Raw genomic sequence first — 26649 nt, 5'->3', positions numbered from 1 at the left:
ACTCATTTGGAATACCCTCATCCTACCTTGACCCAAGACCTTGACAAAGAAATGTACTTTTCTAGGCTCTTTGAATAATCCAAGGCACGAGTGTAGCTCCACTAATATAGCCGTCAGTGTCAGAAGGTGAGATAAGGGCAAGAGAAGAGATGGCTGCTACACCTTTCCAAGGTGACAAGTGATTTAGCAGGTACCTTCTTGGTCTAAGCCAAATAAATAAGATAAATGACAGCAACAGATTATTACATCTCGAGCACTCTAATAATCTCTGGAGGATTCCTGCACAGATTAAATGGGCTCCCCTCTCTCTATATAAACATCATGCAGACTGGTCCAAGTTGGTCTGAGAAACCTGGCTTTTATTAGTCACTCTGCCACTACTATGTGATCTTGGAGGAGAACATGCATCTCTGAATTCCAGTTTCTCCATCTTTACAATGGAGACAACGCTTGTTCTGTATGTTCCACAAGATGGTTGTGAGGATGCAATGACGTAAAGCATGTGGAAGTGCTATGATAGAGGACAACACATCTGAAGTATCTATCATGAAGGCCTAAAGACAGGTGTGGATGGGAGAAGTGGAGGGCAAGAGGGGAGCAGGGATGGGGAGGCAGGTGATGCATCCCCCAGAATCAACTTTCTGGTTGATTTGGCTGAGAGAATTTGGCTCACCCATGGGTTGACGTAGATGTTGAATGATGGGAGTTAACAGAATAAGCCTTAGTGTAAATTGGTAGTTATTTCCTCAGGGACATTTCTAGGTGGGGAATGCCCTTAGATCCTGTAATGCAGGTAAGGGAAAGGACCAGAAAAGCAGGTTGAACGGTATTGAGAATCACTTTTCTTTTTCTCTCTGCTCCTCCTTCCTTCACTTCCCTCTTCCACTCACCCATTTCTACTTCTGTCACGGTTTTTCCCTTTCTGTCTCCCTCCAGAGACTGTGTTTTTCATCCACGTCAGTTATCACCTATGTCAAATTGCCTGGAGGGCTAGCCTGTGAACCTCAGGTGATTGTCTGCTTGTCTAATTTTCTTGCCCACACATGTGCTAGGAGCGAGCTGCATACCACTGGGTGGGAGTCAGAACGTAATTAACCTGCTCCCCCATGCTGAGGAGTCGAACCTCCTCTGTGTCTCATACAAACTGCCCTGTTCCAATCCTGGCAAACAAACTGGGGCCACCAGCCAGCTGTGCATTTGGAGAAGCAGCTGGCCCAAGTCTACATTCGTCTGGATCCTGTGCCCGTGCACATGTGCCAGAGAGTCCCTTCCTCATAGAGGGGGCTTGACCGATTCAAGATTTCTCTGGCCAGAGAACCTTCTAACTAAAGTTACCAAAACATGCCAAAGTCTAATAAAGGCTATTTTGGGGACAATGCCAGTAACTTCCAGGCTGGGGCCACATAGGTGGTGATGCAGGAAACTCTGAAGTTGAGGTTAGAGGAGTATGTTCCCCTGGCATTTGAAGAAAGGGTATAGAAATGAGCCTTGCTTCATGGGAAGAAGCGTCATGGCTGGTCATGGTGTTTTGATGAAGTACAGCTGTGAGGGCATCTGGGGCACTGCGGGACCCTCACAGAGGAACTATTTTTGGATGTCTTCTCAGGAGGAGGGCAGAGCAGGGGAACAGCTTTGATTCAGCTTCTGGCAGGCAAATTCTGGCTGTAGTTTTCAGTTCTGACAGGCTTCAGTTCTACAGGATTTTTTCCTCCCAAACTTAAAGAACTTCCAATTTGGTGCAGTTTTGCCCTAGGATCCCATATTGAAACAAAACAAAACCAAAAACAAAACTGGAAAACAAAACAAAAAAGCAAACAGCAGTCAAACTCTGTATTTCAACCTAGGCCGTTACTTTATTCTGTAATGCATTTATTCTTTATCCATCATGTATTTGAGTGCTCAGATGTATTAGGCATAATATTATATAAATAAACCAGTACCTCTTGTCCCTGACCTCACAAAGAATATAGCACAGGGGGAAGCTCACATGTAGTCCAGTAGACACTCAAGTGAGAACCAACATACCTTGGGCAAAGGCACTCTGATTTAAGAACAGGGGTCAGGTATAAGAGGCACATTTGAAATACACACTGGATTCTGCTCAACTTTTATAGTTAAAAGTACACTCTCCCTACCTCCTTCCAGGAGGATCACTGAATTTGCTTTAGTAAACAGATAAACTACTTGTAACTAACTCATCATAGTATGGTGAAGATGTACAGGAATAAAAATGTTGCAGCCTTGACAAGCCATCCTCACTTTTCTGAGCTCAAGGGGCGGGACCGAAGTGACTTGAAGGGAGATGCTTTCTGTTACAGAGCTCTGTGAGAGGGAGAGAAATGTGTCATTCCATCCCAGCCATGGCAAAGCAGGAGGCAAGTGTGCAGATGTGAGTTTGCACATCCAGCAGAAAGCAGATGATCCTGAGGTAGTCTTGTGGAAGGGTGCTCTGAGTTGGTTACAAACATGACTCACAAAGAGTAAATCTGTCTGCTTACAAGGATGGCTCTGCAGCTTCAGATCCCCCAGCCTCAGTGTTGGCCCGGGCAGAAGTGCCATTGAATCATCAATCACTCCAAAGAAGTTTGCTCTAGCCATCTGTCTAGGAGGGAGGTCTGGTCATATATCTTACTCTGAATTCTTGGGGATCCAGAAATCTGAAGGCAAATTAAATCTTCCAACTTTTAGGAAATGGCCAGGTAAGATAAGGAAGCCATGAAAACTGTTGAGGCAGTGAACGTCAGCCACTCCCTACCAAGTGAGGGAAATTCTTTTCTCTCCCTTCTGCTTCTGTTCTATCCTGGGATTAGCATCTCTGAATTCTGCATGATACATTGGGAGATTCATGGAGAAAATCAGCTTCCCAGGTCCTGCTCTGTACAAGACTGAAGAAATATGATGCCCTGATGGTGTCCATCTTCCTATAGATTCTCAGATCCTGGACATCTGCAAGTGGCTCTGACAGCAGTATAAAAGGTTCCTAACCATGTATTTCTTGGCCCAGAATTTCATGCAGTAAACTAAGACGCAAGTGACCACCAGGGCAGCTTTACACCTGAAATACAGTCGTAGTGTAAGGAAGAGAGGGGAAATACTTGTCTTTCCCACTGAAGGGCAGAGAGAGGCTGATTATCAGTATATGCATGGGCTTCATTTGGTTAAGCTTGCTGAGTAAAGAATTATCCATCCTGTCAGACGCAGGGCCATCCCCCAGTTGGCTGTGTCCTGAAAATGAAGGTTTCTGATGGCTACAGACATCCCATCTGGGCTCTGGAGCAATTTCAACAGCATCACTTATAAGTTATGCTTAACAGGATATGGCACAAAGGGATTTATGCTAGTCAGAGCCCTGGCTGGAGTCAGGCACTATTCCCTGAGCCTGTGCCTCTCACTACACTTGATTCTGCACAACTGTTACTCTGAGAAGTGACAGCAGGAACCCAAACAACTGCTCAGTGTCATCCCAAGTGTGGGAACCGGGTGCAGGAGATTGCTTTAAAGACTTATGAGCCAGCAAAGGGACTTGTGCCATCCTGCTACCAAACTCCAACAGCAGCCAGCCTACCCTCACTCTAGAATAAGCATATATGAAAAATTCCTTTTGAACAAAGTGGTGAGGCATTGGTTACAGTCAACATCATTAGGCCCCATGTCTGTGTCTCACTTTGCTGTCCATGCTCAAAGGTACTCATCATTTCAACTCAAGGAACATTTATATAGGACCAAGTATGTCCTAAGAACTGCCTGAGAGAACAAGACATACTCTCTGAAAACAGGACCCTGTAGTCCATCTCTTTCCTGATTCTTTTTTTTTTTTTTTGAGATGCAGTCTCACTGTCTCCCAGGCTGCAGTGTAGTGGTATGATCTCAGCTGACTGCAACCTCCACCTCCCAGGTTCAAGCGATTCTCGTGCTTCAGCCTCCCTAGTAGCTGGGATTACGGGCACGTGCCACCACACCTGGTTCCTTTTTTTTTTTTTTTTCTTCGTATTTTTAGTAGAGACAGGGTTTGACCATGTTGGACAGGCTGGTCTTGAACTCCTGACCTCTGGTGATTTGCCCACCTCAGCCTCCCAAAGTGCTGGGATTATAGGCGTGAGCCACTGCACCTGGCCAATTCTATCTTTAAAAGCCCCCATTCTATGAATAATCTGCATGCAAGAAAGGCGTTCATGGCAATTTTTTTCACTGGGAAATCTAAGGTGGTGTTGGCACTGATAGAGGCTCTTTTTTCTTTTGCCTGCTTCTTTCTGCCCAACCTGTTTCCATGATCTGTTTTCTTACTGCCTAACTGAAACTTTGACCTTAAAGTTTGTATTGTATTCACATCCTGATTCATATCCTGATTCATGTTGGTTCACGTGTTTTCATTGTTGTTTTTGAAATTTCACTTAGATAATTATTTCAAGTAATTATGTAAAAAATACTTCTGACAGACAGGAATATGTAACAGGCACAAATTCTATTAAGTATTAACACTTATGTTTGCTTCACTTATTTTTTTAATAGATTAAACATTACAGAGTTGAAACTCTCTGTATCCACCTGAATTTTGAACTACTGCTTGCATTGAAAACTAACCTGTAGTGTAATAGACAAACAGCCGGGTGGCCCAAGCCTCCCCCATGGAGAAGTAGGCAAGAGGCCTTACTTAGCTAGTCTGGAGTTTCTTGATTCAGCTCTCAGGGAATTTCTCCCTTGTTCATTTTCCTTTAGTGGTCATGCTTTGAAGGGAACATAGAGTATGATTCTACTTTTTAATTTTAAGATAAAAGGATATGTATCTAATAAACAATGTTTCGTTTCAAACAAGATGATTTTAGAGATCAAAATTAGTAATTGGAGTAATTGGAAAGGTCAGTGCCTGCACTTTTTTTGTTTTTTTTTTGAGATAGAGTCTCGCTCTGTCATCCAGGCTGGAGTGTAGTGGTGTGATCTTGGCTCACTGCAACCTCCGCCTCCCAGGTGCAAGCGATTCTCCTGCCTCAGCCTCCCAAGTAGCTGAGACTACAGGTGTGTGCGACCATGCCTAGTTAATTTTTGTATTTTTAGCAGAGATGGGGTTTCTCTATGTTGGCTAGGCTAGTCTCAAACTCTTGATCCCAGGTGATCCATCTCCCTCAGCCTTCCAAAGTGCTGAGATTATAGGTATGAGCCACTGCACCTGGGTATTGGCTCTTTTAATTAAAAAAAATATGTATCTGATTGAGTGCTATGTGCCAGTCATTGTTCTGAGTTTAACATGCGATCTCTCATTTAATTACCATGATGTCTCTTTAAGGGAGGTATGGTATTAACGCCATTTTACAGATGAAGAAACTAGAGAATACAGATGTTATTTGCCAAAGCCTCACATTTAGGAAGTGGTGGGCTAGGACTCAGTCCAGGCATTCTGCTGCCAACAGAGACTATACCATTAACCAGAACTGTGTATCTTTGAATATAGGCATCTGAGTCATTCTGCACACCCTGGTGTGATTTGATGGGTTCAGTGAAGGTCGCCTGCCCATATCTTTCTTTCTTCTGCAAGTGCCATCATGCTTTAAATCCCTCTGTATTAATGTTATAGGGCCTCCATAACGTATTACTATAGTCGTATTGACTTAAAACTACAAACAAGTATTCTTTCACAGTTCTGGAAGGTAGGAATTCCAAATCAAGTGCTGGTATGGCTATCCTCCCCCTGAAGTTGCTAGGGAAGAATCATTCCTCGCCTTTTCCAGCTTCTGATGGCTCCAGGTGTTGTTTGGTTTGTGGCAGCATCACTCCAATTTCTGACCCTTTTCAGATGGCTTTATTCTGTCTCCCCTCACCTTCTTGTAAGGATACCAGTAATTGGATTTAAGGACCACTTATAATTCAGGATGAATTTATCTTGAGATCCTTAACTGATTACACCCACGAAGACCTTATTTCCAAATATGGCCACTTTCTGAAGTTTCAGGTGGATGTGAATTTTGGGGTACACTATTCAACCCATGTATCCACCACTTAAGATTTATTCTTTAGGGTTCAGGATTAATTTTTCTAGACTCCTCTTTTAACAATCCAATGTACCAAGGGAAGACATTTTGTGCATGTGTTTTGGGGCTGTTTCCTGAAATGATGGCAACCTAGAAATCCCAAAAGGATGCTATAAATGAAGACGAGACGCAGAAAAGGCAGATGGGAGGAAGAAATTGAGCACAAATTGTAATTAATTTGTAGTTTGGAGAAGGATATTACTGAATATATTCTACTGAGCAGCTTTCACAGAAGGGGTAGAAGCAGTTAACCACCCAGTGAAAAAATCCACCTTCCAGTTTGCTAACATGAGCTCTAAATTGCGTTCAGCCCTGCATAATTTTTTGAAACTGTATTCAGAAGTACATATTGTAAATCTCACTTGCAACAATAAAAACAATTTCTAATTGCATAGAAAGCAAATGGCACCAGAAAAGCATTTCACAATTGTCAAGTCCAATGCCCCCTCATTTTCTGGAATGTGTAAACTGTCTCTGTTACTTTTAAACCCAAAAATGTCAGTTTTGATGAATCCATCTGGCCCTCTCCATGAACATTTTTGTGAGACATTTTAGGAAAAGAGCTGCTGGGTGACTAAGGATGGTATTGAACATGAGACTAAAACCATTTCCTACCGAGATTTCTGTGACCGTAGGCCAGCCTTTCATGTCTCATTGCCTCGGTCTTTCTGTGAGTCAGTTACCTCCCAGGGATCCTGTGAGTATTTCAGAAACATATTTAGACAAAAGCAGGAAACCTCAATGCCAAGAGCATGTGGTGAGCTCTGTGTGTATTGTGTGCCTCTAACTGCTATGTGAGTGGTGGTGGGATGTGTTAACCATCTTTCTAAACAGGTGGGGCTTCATAATTCTCAAAGGAACAGGTCCTATGTACAAAACAATCCCAGTGTTTTCATTCCCATGTCACAGAAGAAGAGCATCCATAGTAGCACCTAAAAATGTGTTAAACTTAAAAAGTACCACATTAAGTTTGCAAGTGTCATGAACTTCCCAATTGTTACATGAAGATGCACACAGAGTGGAATGACTTGCTCAAAGTCAATGTTTTAGGATGTCATGTAACCGATTAAAATGGAAAGGCTTGTGTTAAAATGTTTATTCAGTCAGCATCCAGCTAAGTATTCTACCTGCAAAATAAATCCAGAATCTAACCTACCTCCCACCACCTCCACCACTACTAGCTTATTCTAGGCCATCATAAGCTTCTGTGCTTAGAGTCTCGCAGTGGCTTTTCACCTTCCCTAGAACAAAGCCAAAATCCACAGAACAGTCTGCAAAGTCCCATGCAATCTCATCTCCTCCCTTACCTTTTCCTGCCCTTTTCACAGCACTCTAGCCATGCTTACCTAATTTCCATTATTTGAAAGCACAAAAAACTTTCATCTCACAGCCTTTGTGCTTTCCATTCCCCCTGTCTATTCTACTCTTTTTTAGGCAGCTACGGGTCTTCCCTCACCAATCTATATAAAATAGTACCTTCTACGTCATTAGTCTTCATCCTTTTACCCTAGGTCATTTTTTATCAGTAGCATTTAGCCCCTCAGGACAGAATACATACTTTTTTTTTTTTTTCATCATCTGTCTCCACAAGAATGTAAGCTTCATGAAGCGAGTCTAGAACTTCTTTTCACCATCCTATCTCCAGTACCTAGAAAAGTGCCTATGATGTCACGGGAGGTTTATAACCATTAGCTAAATTAAGGACCCCATTTCTTTGTATCTAATGGGAAATAATGACTCTGCCTTGCTGTCCCAGGGTTTTGTGGGAGTCATATGTGATCCTAGAAGGGAAAAATGCTGCGTAGGCTATCGAGTAACTGTATCCAAATGTGAAGTATTGGCACCTTTAGTCTATGGTCTAGGGTGAATCTAGATTAGAGCTTTGCTTTGGATTCAAGACAGTGGGGTAGAATTCCCCTGTTTAACTTTGAAATACATTTTGTAATACAAGCTAATTTATAATATTAGAATCTGTGAATTTGAAAAGAGTTTTAAAATTATATAGTCCAACAACTTATTTGGTATTGAAATTTTCTTCACATTCCTGACATTCAGCCTCTGCTTAAATGCTTTAAGTGACTGGGAAGTCATTTTGCTCTTCTTCAGTGCAACTCCTGGTGATACACATTTTAGCTGTTAGAACATTCTTGTCTGTGATGAGCTGATAACTGTTTTCCTGTGACATCCACACAGTGGTTTTTATACCCCTTTGGAATCTATGTCAGAATGTATTCTGTTCCTTCAGAGCTCCTCTCTCAGCTGTCTTCATTGATTCAACTTTGCTTGGGACATATTCCACCCCTGCTCAGGGCAGTAGAAATCTGGGGATTGCTGTTGTCCAAATATACTAGACTGTCTGACAAGAATGGCAATGATCATTTAAGCTACAATTCAGGAAAGAACATGTGCCGGCTGCTTCCCACCAGGGCTCCCATTAGTTTGTCATTTCCTTGTGTTACTTTACTGCTTCCACGACAGGGACATGCCAGTTATCAAACATTTCCTCCAGGTCCCTGATTTTGTCTCTCCTCAAGTGCTCCCAGTTGCAAACACTAACTTGCTTGCGTACTACATTGCTCTGATGTCCTTTCAACCCTCCTCTCATTATCTGCAGGAAGAGAAATTGCTCACCTCTTTCCAAAGGAGCCTGATTCTCCAGTGAATTTCTTGGCTTTATATTAACTGGCTGTGTGACCTTGAATAAGTTATCTCTTCTTTCTGTGACTAGTTACTCTGTCAGGTTTTTCCAAAATCAAAAATTTTGAATTTAAGATTCTGAGTGATTCCCACTTTTAAAAATTAGAATTTGAAAACATACTTACATTCAAAGCTTGTTAATAATTTAATTAAATAAAAATTTGTCAAGTACCCATCAGGGCCATAGATGGTTCTAGATATCAATGGGTATATAATAATTCTGGATCATTTTTCAAACCAGTTAACCTTCATAGAAAGAGAATACATGTTTAAAACAGGGTAATTAATAAGTTTTGGAATTAAATTCTACTTGAATGAATCAAAAAGGGAAAATAAGTAGACAACTATTGGTTGCTGTATTGGAGACTTGAATTTTGTGTTGTTGCTTATGGCTAGGCTTACTAGTGAAGGGCAGATAATTCAGAATTAGATAACCTGGTTCTAAAACTTGGCTCCTTTTCACTAGATAGGCAAAAAGGGGGCAAGTTATTTAACTTCTCTATTTTTCAACTTCTTTGTTTGAAGACTGATTTATCAACAAAACTACCTTGTAGATTTTGTGTGAGGATAAATGACGTAATACCTACAAAGTCCTGGAAAAAGAGTCTGCTACACAGTAATTATTCATTAATTCACATGTTTCAGAGTCTGTGCTGTATTTCCATTGGTAGTCTCTTCTACTTATTTTTCTGGTGTTTCTTACAATCCTTACTATCTCATTGTACTAAAATTTCAAGATACTTCAGCAAAGGGAAAGGTCAGCATTTATTTTGGAAGATTTGTGGTGAAGTTGATGAAGTCATAAGCTTGGGGATGGAGGTGTAAATTCCTATGATGATAGCTTAGGGTGGTGTAAATAGGAAAACAAGCAAGTCCCAATAAAATATATATAATTTATTTGTTGTTTCAATGTCTTTGCATTAAGCAGTAATAGCAGGAACCCCCCTTACATTTCAGGCAAGGGAATTGAATTGGGTAAATAAGAGCATGATTCTTTGGTATAGGATCAAGGATTTTTTCCTCTTATTATTTAAAACATACTTCCAAAAATGTAAAGAAAATGCTTTAATATTAGATGCATGTTATTCATGCTCCTGAGTATGATATCATGGTACTTTCTCTAAAGAAGGGAAAGGATAACCACAAAATTGAGATTTAGGCATGCCTAATGGTCTTCTGGTTCATGGCATGTACACTAGAGATTAAATATTCTCTTTGATGGTTATTGATACTTCCTGTTTGAAGATTATACTACCTTCAACCAGCTTTCAGTCTCTGTGTGTCTCCTCGGTAAGAGAAAAAATGTTACCTATTTAGTCAGTCTTCCTCCCTTATATATTCACAGTGGCATTAGGTTAGGTGGATTGGCAAAATTACAAAGCTTCTCTGCAATAAAAGCCCCACATTCCCACCCATGTGGAGTGGGGTGGAGCCCTCCTTTTCCACATATCCCTAAGTCAGAGCTAAGTACTCACTGACTCCTTTTTCTTTAATCTTGTGGGCAGTTAAAATGCCTGGTCAAGAGGACAGAACAAGTGTCCAGATTCCACCTTGCTTTCTTTGTCTCAGGGATAGGACAGCATAGGTACAGCATAAGTACTACATTCCACTTCCATGTTCCAAAATTCAATTGAAAAATGCCTATTTAAGAGTGTTAAACTTTGTCAAGTGGTTTCTAGACACAGAGCCAAAGGGTCCCTCATAGTTAAGTTGAGTGACATTGTTAGCTAGTGGCCAGATATAGTAATATGGGGATAGTTGGATTTAAGTGGAGAGACAGAACACTATACTTGAGTAGAATGTACTGGATTTGAGTTCTAACCTCACCCCCAGTAGTTGTGTGGCCTTGGAAAATAAACTTACATTTTAGATAAATAATGTATCAGTTTCTAAATAGGCATATAATTCCTCAGAATGTCACTGAAATGACTAACCTCAAAAACTATAAATTATTAATATAAAAATTACAATAATAATGATCCATACTTCAGGCAAGATGTAGGCTTCAGAACCAAGGAGAGCTCCCAGTGAGTGAGTTAACAGAAATAGTCTATATTTTATTTTTTTATATTTTCAAATGTGATTTTAGATCCAGGGGCCACATATTCAGGTTTGTTACCTGGGGATATTGTATGATTGTGAGGTTTGGGGTATGAATGATCTTGTCATCCAGGAACTGAGCATAGCACCAAAAAGTTTTTCAACACTTTTCACCCCCTCCCTCAGTAGTTGCCCTGAGTGTCTATTACTGCCATCTTTATATTCACAAGTACCCCGTATTTAGCTCCCACTTGTAAGTGAAAATGTGCAGTATTTGGTTTTCTGTTCCTGAATTAATTTGCTTAGGATAATGTCCTCTAGTTGCATCCATGTTGCTACCAAGGACATGATTTCATTTTTTTTTATGACTGCATATATTCTGTGGCGTATATTTACCAAATACTCTATTCGCTAAGTGTCAAGTTTCAGTTCAGAATTTCTTTATTAGATTCCTGCCTCAATGACCTATCTAATACTGTCAGTGGGGTCTTGAAGTTCCCCACTATTACTGTGTAGTTCTTCAAGTCTATTTTTTTGTAGGTCTAGGAGTACTTGTTTTATGAATCTGGATGCTTCAATGTTGGGCGCATTTTATATTTAGGACAGTTATATCTCCTTGGTGAATGAAACACTTTATCATCATATAATGCCCTTCTTTGTCCTTTTGTTTTACTGTTGTTGATTTAAAATCTCTTTTATGTGACATAAGAATAGTGACCTCTGATATTTTCCGTTTTCTGTTTGCATGGTATATCTTTCTCCAACCCTTTACTTTGAGCCTATGGGTGTCATTACATGTGAGATGAGTCTCAAACAGTGAATGGATGGGAGTTGTGCTTTTTATTCAACTTGTCACTCTGTGTCTTTTAAGTGGGATGTTTAGGTCATTTATAGTCAAGATTAATACTTATATGTTAGGTTTTGATCCTATCATGAAGTTGTTAGCTGGTTGCTTCATAGTTTTTATCATGTGGTTGCTTTATAGGGTCCATAGGCTATTTACTTATGTGTATTTTAGTGGTAGCAGGTATCATTATTTTGTTTCCATCTTTTGAACTCCCTTAAAGATCCTTTGTAAGGCTCGTCTAGTGGCAATACATTCCTTTGATGCTTGCTTGCTTGTCTGGAAAAAAAATTACTTTTTCTTCACTTATGACACTTAGTTTGGAAGGATACAAAATTCTTAGCTGAAATTTCTTTTTTAAAGAATGCTGAAAACAGGCCCCCAGTCTCTCCTGATGATATGGTTTTGCTGTGTCCCCACCCAACTCTCATCTTGAATTGTAATTCCCATAATCTCCACATGTGGTGGGAGGGACCCTGTGGGACGTAAAATCACGGGACAGTTTTCTCCATGCTATTCGCATGATAGTGAGTAAGTTCTCACAAGACCTGATAGCTTTATAAGGGGCTTCCCTCTTCACTTGGCTCTCTTTCTTCTTCCTGCCACCCTGTGAGGAAAGATGTATTTACTTCCCCTTCTGCCATGATCGTAAATTTCCTGAGGACTCCCCAGACATGCTGAACTGTGGGTCAATTAAACCTCTTTTCAATTAAACCCAGTCTCAGGTATATCCTTATAGCAGTGTGAGAACAGACTAATATACTTGACTTGTCAGGTTTCTGCTGACAAATCTGCTGTTAGCCTGGTGGGGTTCCCATTGTACACAATCTGTTCTTTTTGTCTAGTTTCCTTTACGGTTTTTTTCTTCAGTGTTGACTGTGGACGGTCTGATGAGTAGGGATGCCTTGGTAATGTTCATTTTGTATAGTGTTTTGCAGGTATTCTATAGAATTTCTAATATATGGATATCTGCCTCTCTAATAAGATTAGATAAGTTTTCTTGGATTATTCTCTCACATATATTTTAGAGGTTTTTTACTATTGTTCTCTCTCAGAAATGCCAATAATCCATAGATTTGGTTGTTTTACATATCCCATATTCCTCAAAGACTTTGCTTGTTTTTTAAAAATTTGTTTTCTTTATTTTTGTCTCACTGGGTTAGTTCAAGAGAAAAGTCTTCAAGCTCTGAAATTCTTTCTTCTGCTTGATCCAGTCTACTGATTAAGCTTTCAATTATATTTTGAAATTCCCTAAGTGAGTTTTTAAATTCCAGAGGCTCTGATTGATTTCTTTTTAAGATGTTTATCTCTTCTCTTATTTCCTAGATTGCTTTAAAAGCTCTTTGTGTTGATTTTCAACCTTGTCTTAGATCTCATTGACCTTCCTTAAATCCATGCTGTTTATTCTTTAAGCTGTCATTTCTGAGTTTCCATTTTGGTAAGGATCATTGCTGGAGATCCAGTGCAATTATTTGGTGGTGTTACTGTGTTCAGAGTTTTCATGATGCCAGAATTATTGCATTCATTCTTTCTCATCTGGAGACACTGGTAATTCTAGTTTTAGAATTATTTTCCTATGGGTAGAATTTTAAATTTTTATTTTTTTCCCTATACATTTGTTGTTATTTTTTTCCCGTTTCCCCTCTCCTTAGGGAGTGTGACCATAGAGAATGCTGGGTAGGGTGTTTTGGATTTGCTTCTATAGCCATATACATTTCTTTTGGCAGGTTTTCTATGGAGCTATAGAGTTCAACCAACAAGCCCATAGATGGTGCTTACAGGTAAAAGCCAACTGTGGCAAATGTGGCTGGGTATATACTTAACCCTTGTTTACTGGCCTAAGTTCTCTGTTACCTTGGGCAGTGGGCTGATTCATGTAATTTATAGTGGCCTGAGCTCCCTGCTTAGCCCCAAGGGGAGTGGGGGCAATGAAGGGCAGGGCCATACAGCACTGAGAAAAAATCCAGTGGGCAGCCACCAAACACTGAGAAGTGTGCCTAGTTGTGGGGCTGGGAAACTACCTCAGCTCCAAGTTCTCTGAACAGGGATGGAAGATTATCTAAACTTATAATCTAGAAGAGTAGGTACTCCAGATGCCTAAAGATCTGCCTGGGCACGGAGCAGAGATCCCACCCTCCAACACCAGGATCTAATGCACAGGAAGGGTGGGGTTTCTCAGGCTCCTTATCCAAGTGATCTGGAGCCCTGAGTGCCTGGAGATCTGCCTTTGTGTGGAGCAGAGAGAGTCTCACTGCATCATGATTTATGTGTAGAAAGGGTGGGGCAGTTCAGGCTACTGTTCCAGGAAAGTAGGTGCCCCAAATGCCTAGATTTCTGCCTAGGGGTGGAACAGAGAGGGCCTCACGCTGTACTACGATCTCAGGAAAGCAGGGTGGAGTGCCCAGCAATGGTACATATAGGTCAGTTCCAGGTCATCAAGCTGGTTCTAACTGCCGATGTAGCAGCTCTCCTCCTGCTCCAGGCTTGCAACAGGGTAAAGCACAATTTTAGCCCTACTGCTGAGGTGCTTTCCACAGTTCTGGCTGTGGAGGGTCCCACCCGACTCCAGAGCAGGTGCTCCAATCTCTGGCCTGAGACTAAGATGCCTGTGTAGCCACGCTGCTGGGTGTACAAATAATAGCTGAATTTGGATGTGCCCAGATTGAAAAATGGCATCCTGTTCTTGGTCCTGGGTCTGGGAAAATGTCTGCAGCCTTTCCAAGTGTCTTTCCCTCATAGTGTCTCCAGGGCTCTCCACAAGTTAGTTCCAGGACTTGGGAGAAGCAAAATGTTCTTCCTCAGCCTGGGTTGCTCAGATCCCCAGTGGGAAGTTAAGTTGCAGAGACAGACTCTCTGCCTCTCTCACTCACTTCTCTTAACTAGGTGCTGTCATAGGGGCTGCTTGCCACCATTCTCCTCTCCTCGATCTGGGGTGGCTTTTACAATTCTGGTTGATTCCTGTTTTTCTTCTTGACTTAAAGTTCTCAGAGTTGATCTTTATGTAATGTCTCACAATTTCCAAGTGGCTAAACCATGCTGAAAACCCCTAATCCACCATCTTGGAGGAATAAAAGAGATACTTATTCCTATGTAGGCCTCTATCTTATTGAAATATGCTTCCTGGGTCAATGTATTCATTCATTTATTCACCAAATATACTTTAAATGCCCACTAACTGCCAGATGTAATGCTAAACCCTAGGGATACAGTGGTGAATGTGGAATGTAGCATCTTGTCCTTATGAAGCTCTATGACTCAAAGGACATGCACTCTAAAACTGTGTCAGAAACTTCCTTGAGAGGGGAATCATTTCAATAGTTACTGAACAACTAATCATTCAATGTCATATATATGAGATTTCCATATCTTTTGGCCACTTATCAGTGTAACCATTAAAGTCTCCCATGATGATGAATATAAGGAAAGGAATAAAAACCCAGAGGCTAGAGTACAGTGTTACTTTCTCCATACTCTATTGGCCCAAGCAGCTCACAGAGTCTGCTCAGAATGAAAGTGAGGGGACAAAGATGCAACATATTGGTAATGTGACCTTGAGAGGGAAGGTCACATTGTAGACAAGCGTGTAGCAAGGGACATATTATGTTACATTTTGAAAATGTGTACTTGTATTATCTGTTCTCACATCACAATAAAGAACTACATGAGACTGGGTAGCTTATTTTTAAAAGGGGTTTAATTGACTCTCAGTTATGCAGGCTGTACAGAAGGCATGGCTGGGGAGGCCTCAGGAAATGTACAATCATGGCAGAAGGAAGAGGGGAAGGAGAAGCAAGTACATCTTTACATAGCTGGCAGGAGAGAGAGAGCAAGAGTGAAGAGGGAAGTGCTACACACTTTCAAACAACAAGATCTTGCAATAACTCACTCACTATCAAGAGAACAGCAAGGTGGAAATCTACCTGCATGATCCAATCACTTCCCACCAAGTCCCTCATCCAACACTGGGGATTACAATTCAACATGAGATTTGGGTGGGGACACAGAGCCAAATCATATCAGTATTCTTCAAGTCTATTTTTATCTTTCTGTAATTACATATATTATCTACAGGTACAGATATGTTGTTGCTGTATATCCATTTCATTTTATAGATGATAAAACTGAAAAATAAGCTATTTAAATATTTAATTTTCATTCATGGAAATTGACAGGGGAGAAAAAAGTCCTGTGTCTGATAGATTTTCTCATGATTCACGGAGTTATGTGTTGGCTACAAATGCTGATTATGTTGGAATCCAAACACTCTATTTGTTGAGTTAATGAGTTACCAAATGAAAATGAATTGAGATACCTGGGTCTTGTTTGGTGTTATAGACAGATCTGAAATATGGCTTTGATATTTAATAAGAGCTACTAACTTATATGGTTTGGTTCTGTACTGATAAGTCAGAAGAAGTAGGCTCACGACTGGTGGGATGCTAGAGGTGATGTGTATCAACTTGGGAAAGGTAATTACTCAGGAATTTTGTGAGCAGATGGCTAAACTCTTGGTAACTTGAAACTGGTCATAATGGAGAGATGTGCATCACAAAAATGAACAAATATTACAAATACGAGTGGTGTGTGTGTACGCTAGTTTACCAGAATACTACTGAACCATGATGGGTGAGTTTCCTTGCCTCATTGGGAAGATATCACTATTGCAACTCTGCAGAAGGAATCTACATAAATGATGAAATATAACTGTATATACAGAAAAACTATGAATGAGGACAGTTATAAATTGGCCTTAAAGTATCTGAAGATCTTTTATATTTTTGATCAATGATATGCTTAGGTTTTTATATACAAGTTAGTTATTGGAGTAGTTAAGTTAGAAAAATATGTAATAAAGCAGTATTTATGCCCTGAAAATCTTAGGAAGGATTAAGTGTCCTTAGAGGGAACTAGAAGGATATCAACTCAAGGTGGTGGTGACATTTTGTGAATCCATCTAGACATCTTGAAGGAAGATGGTCTGTCTCAGTTTCCTATCTGAGTTAAATCAACTATATATTTCTTTTTTTTCTTTTTTAAATTATACTTTAAGTTCTAGGGTACATGTGTACAAAGTGCAGGTTTGTTACATATGTATACATGCGCCATGTTGGTGTGCTGCACCCATTAACTCATCATTTACATTAGGTATATATCCTAATGCTATCCCTCCACACTCCTCCCACCCCACGACAGGCCCCGGTGTGTGATGTTCCACTTCCTGTGTCCAAGTGTTCTCATTCAATACCCACCTATGAGTGAGAACATGCAGTGTTTGGTTTTCTGTTCTTGCAATAGTTTGCTGAGAATGATGGTTTCCAGCTACATCCCTGTCCCTACAAAGGACATGAACTCATCCTTTTTTTATGGCTGCATAGTATTCCATGGTGTCACATTTTCTTAATCCAGTCTGTCATTGATGGACATTTGGGTTGGTTCCAAGTCTTTGCTATTGTGAATAGTGCCGCAGTAAATATATGCGTGCATGTGTCTTTATAGCAGCATGATTTATAATCCTTTGGGGATATACCCAGTAATGGGATGGCAGGGTCAAATGGTATTTCTAGTTTTAGGTCCTTGAGGAATCACCACACTGTCTTCCTCAATAGTTGAACTAGTTTACAGTCCCAACAACAATGTAAAAGTGTTCCTATTTCTCCACATCCTTTCCAGCATCTGTTGTTTCCTGACTTTTTAATGATGGCCATTCTAACTGGTGTGAGATGGTATCTCATTGTGGTTTTGATTTGCATTTCTCTGATGGCAAGTGATGATGAGCATTTTTTCATGTGTCTGTTGGTTGCATAAATGTCTTCTTTTGAGAAGTGTCTGTTCATATCCTTCACCCACTTTTTGATGGGGTTGTTTGTTTTTTTCTTATAAATTTGTTTGAGTTCTTTGTAGGTTCTGAATATTAGCCCTTTGTCAGATGAGTAGATTGCAAAAATTTCCTCCCATTCTGTAGGTTGCCTGTTCACTCTGATGGTAGTTTCTTTTGCTGTTCAGAAGCTCTTTAGTTTAATTAGATCCCATTTGTCAATTTTGACTTCTGTTGCCATTGCTTTTGGTGTTTTAGACATGAAGTCTTTGCCCATGCCTATGTCCTGAATGATATTACCTAAGTTTTCTTCTAGGGTTTTTATGGTTTCAGGTCTAACATTTAAGTCTCTAATCCATTTTGAATTAATTTTTGTATAAGGTGTAAGAAATGGATCCAGTTTCAGCTTTCTACCTATGGCTAGCCAATTTTCCCAGCACCATTTATTACATAGGGAATCCTTTCCCCTTTTCTTGTTTTTGTCAAAGATCAATCAGACGGTTGTAGATGTGTGGTATTATTTCTGAGGGCTCTGTTCTGTTCCATTGGTCTGTATGTTGGTACCAGTACCATGCTGTTTTGGTTACTGTAGCATTGTAGTATAGTTTGAAGTCGGGCAGCATGATGCTTCCAGCTTTGTTCTTTTGGCTTAGGATTGTCTTGGCAATGTGGGCTCTTTTTTGGTTCCATATGAACTTTAAGGTAGTTTTTTTCCAATTCTGTGAAGAAAGTCATTGGTAGCTTGATTGGGATGACATTGAATCTATAAATTACCTTGGGCAGTATGGCCATTTTCATGATATTGATTCTTCCTATCTGTGAGCATGGAATGTTCTTCCATTTGTTTGTGTCCTCTTTTATTTCATTGAGCAGTGGTTTGCAGTTCTCCTTGATGAGGTCCTTCAAATGCCCTGTAAGTAGGATTCCTAGGTATTTTATTCTATTTGAAGCAATTGTGAATGGGAGTTCACTCATGATTCAGCTCTCTGTTATTGGTGTATAAGAAGACTTGTGATTTTTGCACATTGATTTTGTATCCTGAGACTTCGCTGAAGTTGCTTATCTGCTTAAGAGTTTGGGCTGAGACCATGGGGTTTTCTAAATACACAATCATGTCATCTGCAAACAGGGACAATTTACTTCCTGTTTTCCTAATTGAATACCCTTTATTTCTTTCTCCTGCCTGATTTCCCTGGCCAGAACTTCCAACACTATGTTGAATAGGAGTGATGACAGAGGGCATCCCTCTCTTATGCCAGTTTTCAAAGGGGATGCTTCCAGTTTTTGCCCATTCAGTATGATATTAGCTGTGAGTTTGTCATAAATTGCTCTTATTATTTTGAGATACGTTCCATCAATACCAAATTTATTGAGAGTTTTTAGAATGAACGGCTGTTGAATTTTGTTGAAGGCCTTTTCTGCATCTATTGAGATAATCATGTGGTTTTTGTCTTCGGTTCTGTTTATATGCTGGATTACGTTTATTGATTTGCATACATTGAACCAGCCTTGCATCCCAGGGATGAAGCCCACTTGATCATGGTGGATAAGCTTTTTGATGTGCTGCTGGATTCACTTGCCAGTATTTTATTGAGGATGTTTGCATTGATGGTCATCAGGGATATTGGTCTAAAATTCTCTTTTTCTGTTGTTTCTCTGCCAGGCTTTGGTATCATGATGATGCTGGCCTCATAAAATGACTTAGGGAGGATTCTCTATTTTTCTATTGATTGGAATATTTTCAGAAGGAATGGTACCAGCTCCTCCTTGTACCTCTAGTAGAATTCAGCTGTGAATGCTTCTGGTCCTGGACTTTTTGGTTGGTAGGCTATTACATTTTGCCTCAATTTCAGAACCTGTTATCGGTCTATTCAGGGATTCAACTTCTTCCTGGTTTAGTCTTGGGAAAGTGTATGTGTCCAGGAATTCATCCATTTCTTCTAGGTTTTCTAGTTTATTTGCATAGATGTGTTTATAATATTCTCTGATGGTAGTTTGTATTTCTGTGGGGTCGGTGGTGATATCCCCTTTATCATTTTTATTGCATTTATTTGATTCTTCTCTCTTTTCTTCTTTATTAGTCTTGCTAGTGGTCTATCAATTTTGTTGATCTTTTCAAAAAACCAGCTCCTGGATTCATTGATTTTTTAAGGGTTTTTTGTATCTCTATCTCCTTCAGTTCTGCTCTGATCTTAGTTATTTCATGCCTTCTGCTAGCTTTTGAATGTGTTTGCTCTTGTTTCTCTAGTTCTTTTAATTGTCATGTTAGGGTGTCCATTTTAGATCTTTCCTGCTTTCTCTTGCGGGTGTTTAGTGCTATAAATTTCCCTCTACACACTGCTTTAAATGTGTCCCAGAGATTCTCGTATGTTGTATCTTTGTTCTCATCGGTTTCAAAGAACATCTTTATTTCTACCTTCATTTCGTTATGGACCCAGTAGTCATTCAGGAGCAGGTTGTTCAGTTTCCATGTAGTTGAGTAGTTTTGAGTGAGTTTCTTAATCCTGAGTTCTAATTTGATTGTACTGTGGTCTCAGAGACAGTTTGTTATAATTTCTGTTCTTGTACATTTGCTGAGGAGTGCTTTACTTCCAAGTATGTGGTCAATTTTGGAATAAGTGCAATGTGGTGCTGAGAAGAATGTATATTCTGTTGATTTGGGGTGGAGAGTTCTGTAGATGTCTGTTAGGTCTGCTTCGTGCAGAGCTGAGTTCAATTCCTGGATATCCTTGTTAACTTTCTGTCTGGTTGATCTGTCTAATGTTGACAGTGGGGAGTTAAAGTCTCCCATTATTATTGTATGGGAGTCTAAGTCTCTTTGTAAATTTCTAAGGACTTGCTTTATGAATCTGGGTGCTCCTGTATTGGGTGCATACATATTTAGGATAGTTAGCTCTTCTTGTTGAATTGATCCCTTTACCATTATGTAATGACCTTCTTTGTCTCTTTTGATCTTTGTTGGTTTAAAATCTGTTTTATCAGGGACTAGGATTGCAACCCCTGCCTTTTTTTTTGTTTTCCATTTGCTTGGTAGATCTTCCTCCATCCCTTTATTTTGAGTCTATGTGTCTCTGCACATGAGATGGGTCTCCTGAATACAGCTCACTGATGTGTTTTGACTCTTTATTCAATTTGCCAGTCTGTGACTTTTAACTGGAGCATTTAGCCCATTTACATTTAAGGTTAACATTGTTATGTGTGAATTTGATCCTGTCATGATTATGTTAGCTGGTTATTTTGCTCGTTAGTTGATGTGGTTTCTTCCTAGCATCGATGGTCTTTACATTTTGTCATGTTTTTGCAGTGGCTGGTACCAGTTGTTCCTTTCCACGTTCAGCGCTTCCTTCAGGATCTCTTGTAGGGCAGGCCTGGTGGTGACAAAATCTCTCAGCATTTGCTTGTCTGTAAACGATTTTATTTCCCCTTTACTTATGAAGCTTATTTTGGCTGGATATGAAATTCTGACTTGAAAATTCTTTTCTTTAAAAATGTTGAATATTGGCCCCCACCCTCTTCTGGCTTGTAGAGTTTCTGCCAAGAGATCCGCTATTAGTCTGATGGGCTTCCCTTTGTGGATAACCCGACCTTTCTCTCTGGCTGCCCTTAACATTTTTTCCTTCATTTCAACTTTGGTGAATCTGACAATTATGTGTCTTGGAGTTGCTCTTCTCGAGGAGTATCTTTGTGGCCTTCTCTGTATTTCCTGAATTTGAATGTTGACCTGCCTTGCTAGTTTGGGGAAGTTCTCCTGGATAATATCCTGTAGAGTGTTTTCCAACTTGATTCCATTCTCTCTGTTACTTTCAGGTACACCAGTGAGACGTAGATTTGGTCTTTTCACATAGTCCCATATTTTTTGGAGGCTTTGTTCAGTTGTTTTTACTCTTTTTTCTCTAAACTTCTCTTCTCACTTCATTTCATTCATTTGATCTTCAATCACTGATACCCTTTCTTCCAGTTGATTGAATTGGTTACTGAAGCTTGTGCATTTGTCACGTAGTTCTCATACCATGGTTTTCAGCTCTATCAGGCCATTTAAGGACTTCTCTACATTGGTCATTCTAGTTAGCTGTTTGTCTAATCTTTTTTCAAGGTTTTTAGCTACTTTGCGCTGGGTTCAAACTTCCTCCTTTATCTTGGAGAAGTTTTATTGTCTGAGAAGCCTTCTTCTCTCAACTTGTCGAAACCATTCTCCATCCAGCTTTGTTCTGTTGCTGGCAAGGAGCTGCATTCCTTTGGAGGGGGAGAGGCGCTCTGATTTTTAGAATTTTCAGCTTTTCTACTCTGTTTTTTCCCCATCTTTGTGGTTTCATCTACCTTTGGTCTTTGATGATAGTGACGTACAGATGGGGTTTTGGTGTGGATGTCCATTCTGTTTGTTAGTTTTCCTTCTAAGAGTCAGGACCCTCAGCTGCAGGTCTGTTGGAGTTTACTGGAGGTCCACTCCAGGCCCTGTTTGCCTGGGTATCAGCAGTGGAGGCTGCAAAAAAGTGAATATTGCTGAACAGCAAATTTTGCTGCCTGATTGTTCCTCTGGAAGCTTCGCCTCAGAGGGGTACCCGGGCACGCGAGGTGTCAGTCTGCCCCTACTGGGGGATGCCTCCCAGTTAGGCTACTCGGGGGTCAGGGACCCACTTGCAGAGACAGTCTGTCCGTTCTCAGATCTCAAACTCCATGCTGGGAGAACCACTACTCTCTTCAAACTGTCATACAGGGAGGTTTAAATCTGCTGAGGTTTCTGCTGCCTTTTGTTTGGCTATGCCCTGTCCCCAGAGGTGGAGTCTACAAAGGCAGGCAGGCCTCTTTGAGCTGCAGTGGGCTCTACCCAGTTCGAGCTTCCTGGCCACTTTGTTTACCTACTCATGTGTCAGCAGTGGCAGGCGCCCCTCCCCCAGCCTCGCTGCTGCCTTGCAATTAGACCTCAGACTGCTGTGCTAACAATGAGGGAGGCCCCGTGTGCGTGGGGCTCTCTGTGCCAGGAGCGAGATATAATCTCCTGGTGTGCCCTTTGCTAAGACCCTTGGAAAAGTACAGTATTAGGGTGGGAGTGACCCGATTTTCCAGGTGCCATGTGTCATGGTTTCCCTTGGCTAGGAAAGGGAATTCCCTTACCCTTTGCGATTCCCGGGTGAGGCGATGCCTCGCCGTGCTTTGGCTCTGGCTTGGTGGGCTGCACCCACAGTCCTGCCCACTGTCTGACACCCACTGTCTGACATGCCCCAGTGAGATGAACCCGGTACCTCAGTTGGGAATGCAGAAATCACCGGTCTTCTGAGTCTCTGAGGCCCTGAGTTGTAGCCTGGAGCTGTTTCTATTTGGCCATCTTGGAACCACCCCAACTATATATTTCTTAAACTTGGTGTAGAGATAGCATTCTTGGGGGCAGGCCAATAACAAATGAACGTTAGCAATATTTTGTTCAGGGTCTCAGGACACATTAAAATGTCTTCTAGATCCACAATCATGTAGTAGTCTAAAAGGTCAAAGAATGAATCATTCATGACACGCTAAAATACCTATATTGTATTATTGAAGCTGAACACATTGCAGTATAGTTGGAGAGAATATAATGTATACAAATTTTAGTCTTGCTGTCAGTTCTCTCTCTTGTCTGAACCAGATTAGACATGTTAAAAAAATCTAGTTAGGTGTAAATGGTGGCTATTTTTCTACTAAGATGGGTGTTAGGCTGCTAATAGACTGAATATCTAGAAGCTGTTAGAAAGGATGAAGCTCTATACCATTTTACCAAATAAATTTGGATCTCTATGAAGAGGAATTGAGTCCATATTTAACATTTTGCCTATGAAGTCTCAACATGCCCTATTCTTTCATTTTAGCAGTGATATTTTAGTGTAGTTCTTTAGGATACACATTTTTGGGGGTACAAGGTGAAGACTGCAATGTACAGGCTGTCAGTGGTAGCTTCTTAATAGAGCTGAACCTCTAATAGAGCTGAACATAATCTTGAAGTCATGACCATTCCTGGGTAGGATTAGTATAGCTCTTCATAATTATTACCTGTAAAGCTTACTACAATAGTTTCAACAGTTGCTAACATCAGCAATTGTTAACATTTTGTCATTTTTCATTCTTTCTCTTTCTCCCTTTCTCTCCCCACCTACTAACTATTTATTTTTTGCTGAACTATTTACAAGGATGTTGTAGACATTGATAGTTTTTTCCTAAATATGTTTGATAAATGTTCTAAAAATATAAACTTTACCTGACTAATTATATTACCATTATTATATCTTAAGAAAAATTAATAATACTATTCCAACATCATCTAATATTCAGTCCAGACTCAAATTTCTCCAATTATCTCCAAAAAGTCTTACTTAAGGGACAATAACTTCATCACAGGCCTGTGATTAACACTGTAATCTTAAGTCCTGGCACTACCCTTAATCCCCACGTTTGGAGGAAGATTCAGAAATCCCTTTGTCTGAAGTGTTTTGGGGAAAACAAGACTTTGGGTATTCTCTCTCCTTTGTGAAGTGAGAATTACCCTCTTCATTGTCAGGGTGATGCTGTGGTAGTCTGCCATACTTCCCAATATTGTAGATATAAGTAACAAAAAAAACTTAACAGTTCTCTCATAACAACAAGTAGTGCTTCATTTTGGTCTTCTAAAACAGTAATATATCAGTCTCCCAAGAAAATGCAGAGGTAAAATCATGCCATACTTACTAAGTAATGGATTTCTAAGTTGGTAGCTTCTTACCCTAGAAACAGAAATATTGGGCTTATTATAATTGAGTTCCTGGTAATTTTGACCCTTATAAGGGTATATACATCCCTAATTTTTTGTAGTCTCATTGGTTTGTGTCGTGAAGATTCATCGGCATTCAGATAATTGCAGTGATAAAGGAGTTAACTGAACCGGAAGCTTACAAAGTAAGATGCTAGGAGCAGATGGTGTTGTCAAATAGAGGTATAATTGCATTTAAAAAATCTCTTCAAAATAGTTTCTGAAGCTTTAGGTAACTTAGATGACATTTAGTAGGCTCTGAAAATCACTTAAATGGGTACAGAAATAAAAGAATTATGGAAGAAAATATCACCCTCTGAATTTGTCTTGAGAGTTTTTGAGTGGAGACACCTGAGCTTTTGTTAATATTAGCGAGTATTTACAGCTGATAGAATAGAACGTGTCATTGCTGTATTAAGTTTAGCTCATTAGGTGGGGAAAGTCTTTTGTAGCGGTCTGGAGACTAATGGATTTAGTGCTGTAAGATATAAAGTATATGGGAAAAGAAAAAAGTATAAATTATCTTAAGTTCAAATGTGGGAAAACTCACTGGAGCTTTTAAAGAAAGGTGATTAATGCAATTGAAAACTGCAGGAAAAATAGTCCTTTTTTATTTTATAGTTTGTCACTGTTACTGAATGGCACAGCAAGAATTAAATGTAAAGTGCTCATAACATTTGGAAGCATTGCAATATTGATGGAAGAATCTAGGATTTGGGGGGAATAGATATATAGCATACATGAAAGACCTGTGAAGTATACTCATACAAATTTGGAACTAGGATAAAGTTATGATATCAAATCAAGCTTCTTGTTTTACAGGTAAGAAAAATGAAGCCCAAAGATAAGCCAGAGCTAAAATTCTTATTTGGACTCAAGGATGTACATCCTTTGAAATTATACAAAATCTGAAATATTTCATTGTCAAATATATCATAGAGAGGCAGTGATAGGCCAGTTATCTTATTATAACCACAAATATAAGCCAAGCCTGACATGCAGTATCTCAGAGAGACAGGAAATTGTACTGATGAGATGATAGATTTGAAATCTAACCATTTGGGAATTAAGCCATGGCTTTACTCCTTATTAACATAAATAAAATTACTTAACTTTTCTAGGCTTGTTACTTCCTTTGATTAAGTGTACAGTCTCTACCAGGGCCCATGAGTTTTCTCACAATGGTGAAATTATTAAATGCCAAAAAGGTCTTGTCTTTGTCTCCAAACTGTTGGGGCCACCTCTTCAATTGTCCAGTCGTGGCTTGCCACAGGTTCTATATGGCATTCTACCTTGACACAAATACTTTAGCATCACTTGATCTGCTAGATCATAAGTAGTAAAGTTTCACATTACAGCCTAAAGAAGCTGAATAACTTTCCCTTATTCTGGGACAATGTTTCCCAAATTGTGGTTCCTGGACCAGCAGCATCCGTATCATATTAAAACTTATTTGAAATGTAAATTATTGAGCACAATTCTACTGAATCAAACTCCAGAGGTAAGAAGCATCTGAAATGTTTAAACCAGAAATCTACCTCAACAAACTCTCTTGATTTTTATATATGCTAAAGTTTAAAAGTTTCTAGTTGTTTAGAGTGGGAAGTTGTCAGTTTTTTTGTATCATTTGGTTAGTGGGTCAGAAAATCATGTTCAGATGCATATTTTACCAACATAATCCAAAGAGCTACTAAGTTTGTGTTGTGTGCAAGATGCAGCTACTTGTCCTTCTCTTCCAGGTGTATTGACATATGCCAGGTCATTCCCCCAGAGAGTCTGCTAAAATGGCAGGCCCCTACATTTTCATGGGATCATTACCTCCAACCTGCTAGCATGTCTTATCAAGAAATTTAGGGGACTGTTAGTTTATGTTTCTTTAGCATCTCTTAGCATGAAGTTATCACCTTATTGCACAACCATGATATCCTGTGTAGTAAGATGGTCATGACTCTGGTAAACTGAATTATGGCATAAAACCAGACCACTGACATAACCCTCAAGGATGATGAAAGTAGTACAGCATCGTCTTGTCCATGGGAAATCACCTATGATTTTTTCTCAGGTCCTGTCACCCATTACATTATCTTGCCTCTAGATGATAAGTAATGAACCTGTCCTTGGTCCCATGGGGATGCCAGCATTTCCTTTGAAATAAGGAAGCCAATGTCAACTGTGGTGACTTTCATTACCATCCCTGGCATATAGGATATAATTTCCAAATACTTTCCAAGATCCTGGTATTCTCCACAACAGAATATTTTTCGATGCATTGTTAGGAAAAACAGCCATATGAGTTTTCTTAAATGAGTAGCTCACAAGTCATGATAAATTTACTCCAACATTCCTATCTCTTTGAATTCTGCATTCCTTCCTGCATATTACATGTCAAGGTATTTATGGCATCTCAACTTCATAAATGCTGGGCCACTGTTGAATACAGGTTTAGATTGACCAGCTGACCACCAAGGTGGTATCT

Source organism: Macaca nemestrina, chromosome 19, assembly GCF_043159975.1.
Source record: "Macaca nemestrina isolate mMacNem1 chromosome 19, mMacNem.hap1, whole genome shotgun sequence".
NCBI classification, from domain to species: domain Eukaryota; kingdom Metazoa; phylum Chordata; class Mammalia; order Primates; family Cercopithecidae; genus Macaca; species Macaca nemestrina.
The sequence above is the reverse complement of the archived record's forward strand: the minus strand, read 5'-3'. Positions refer to the sequence as shown.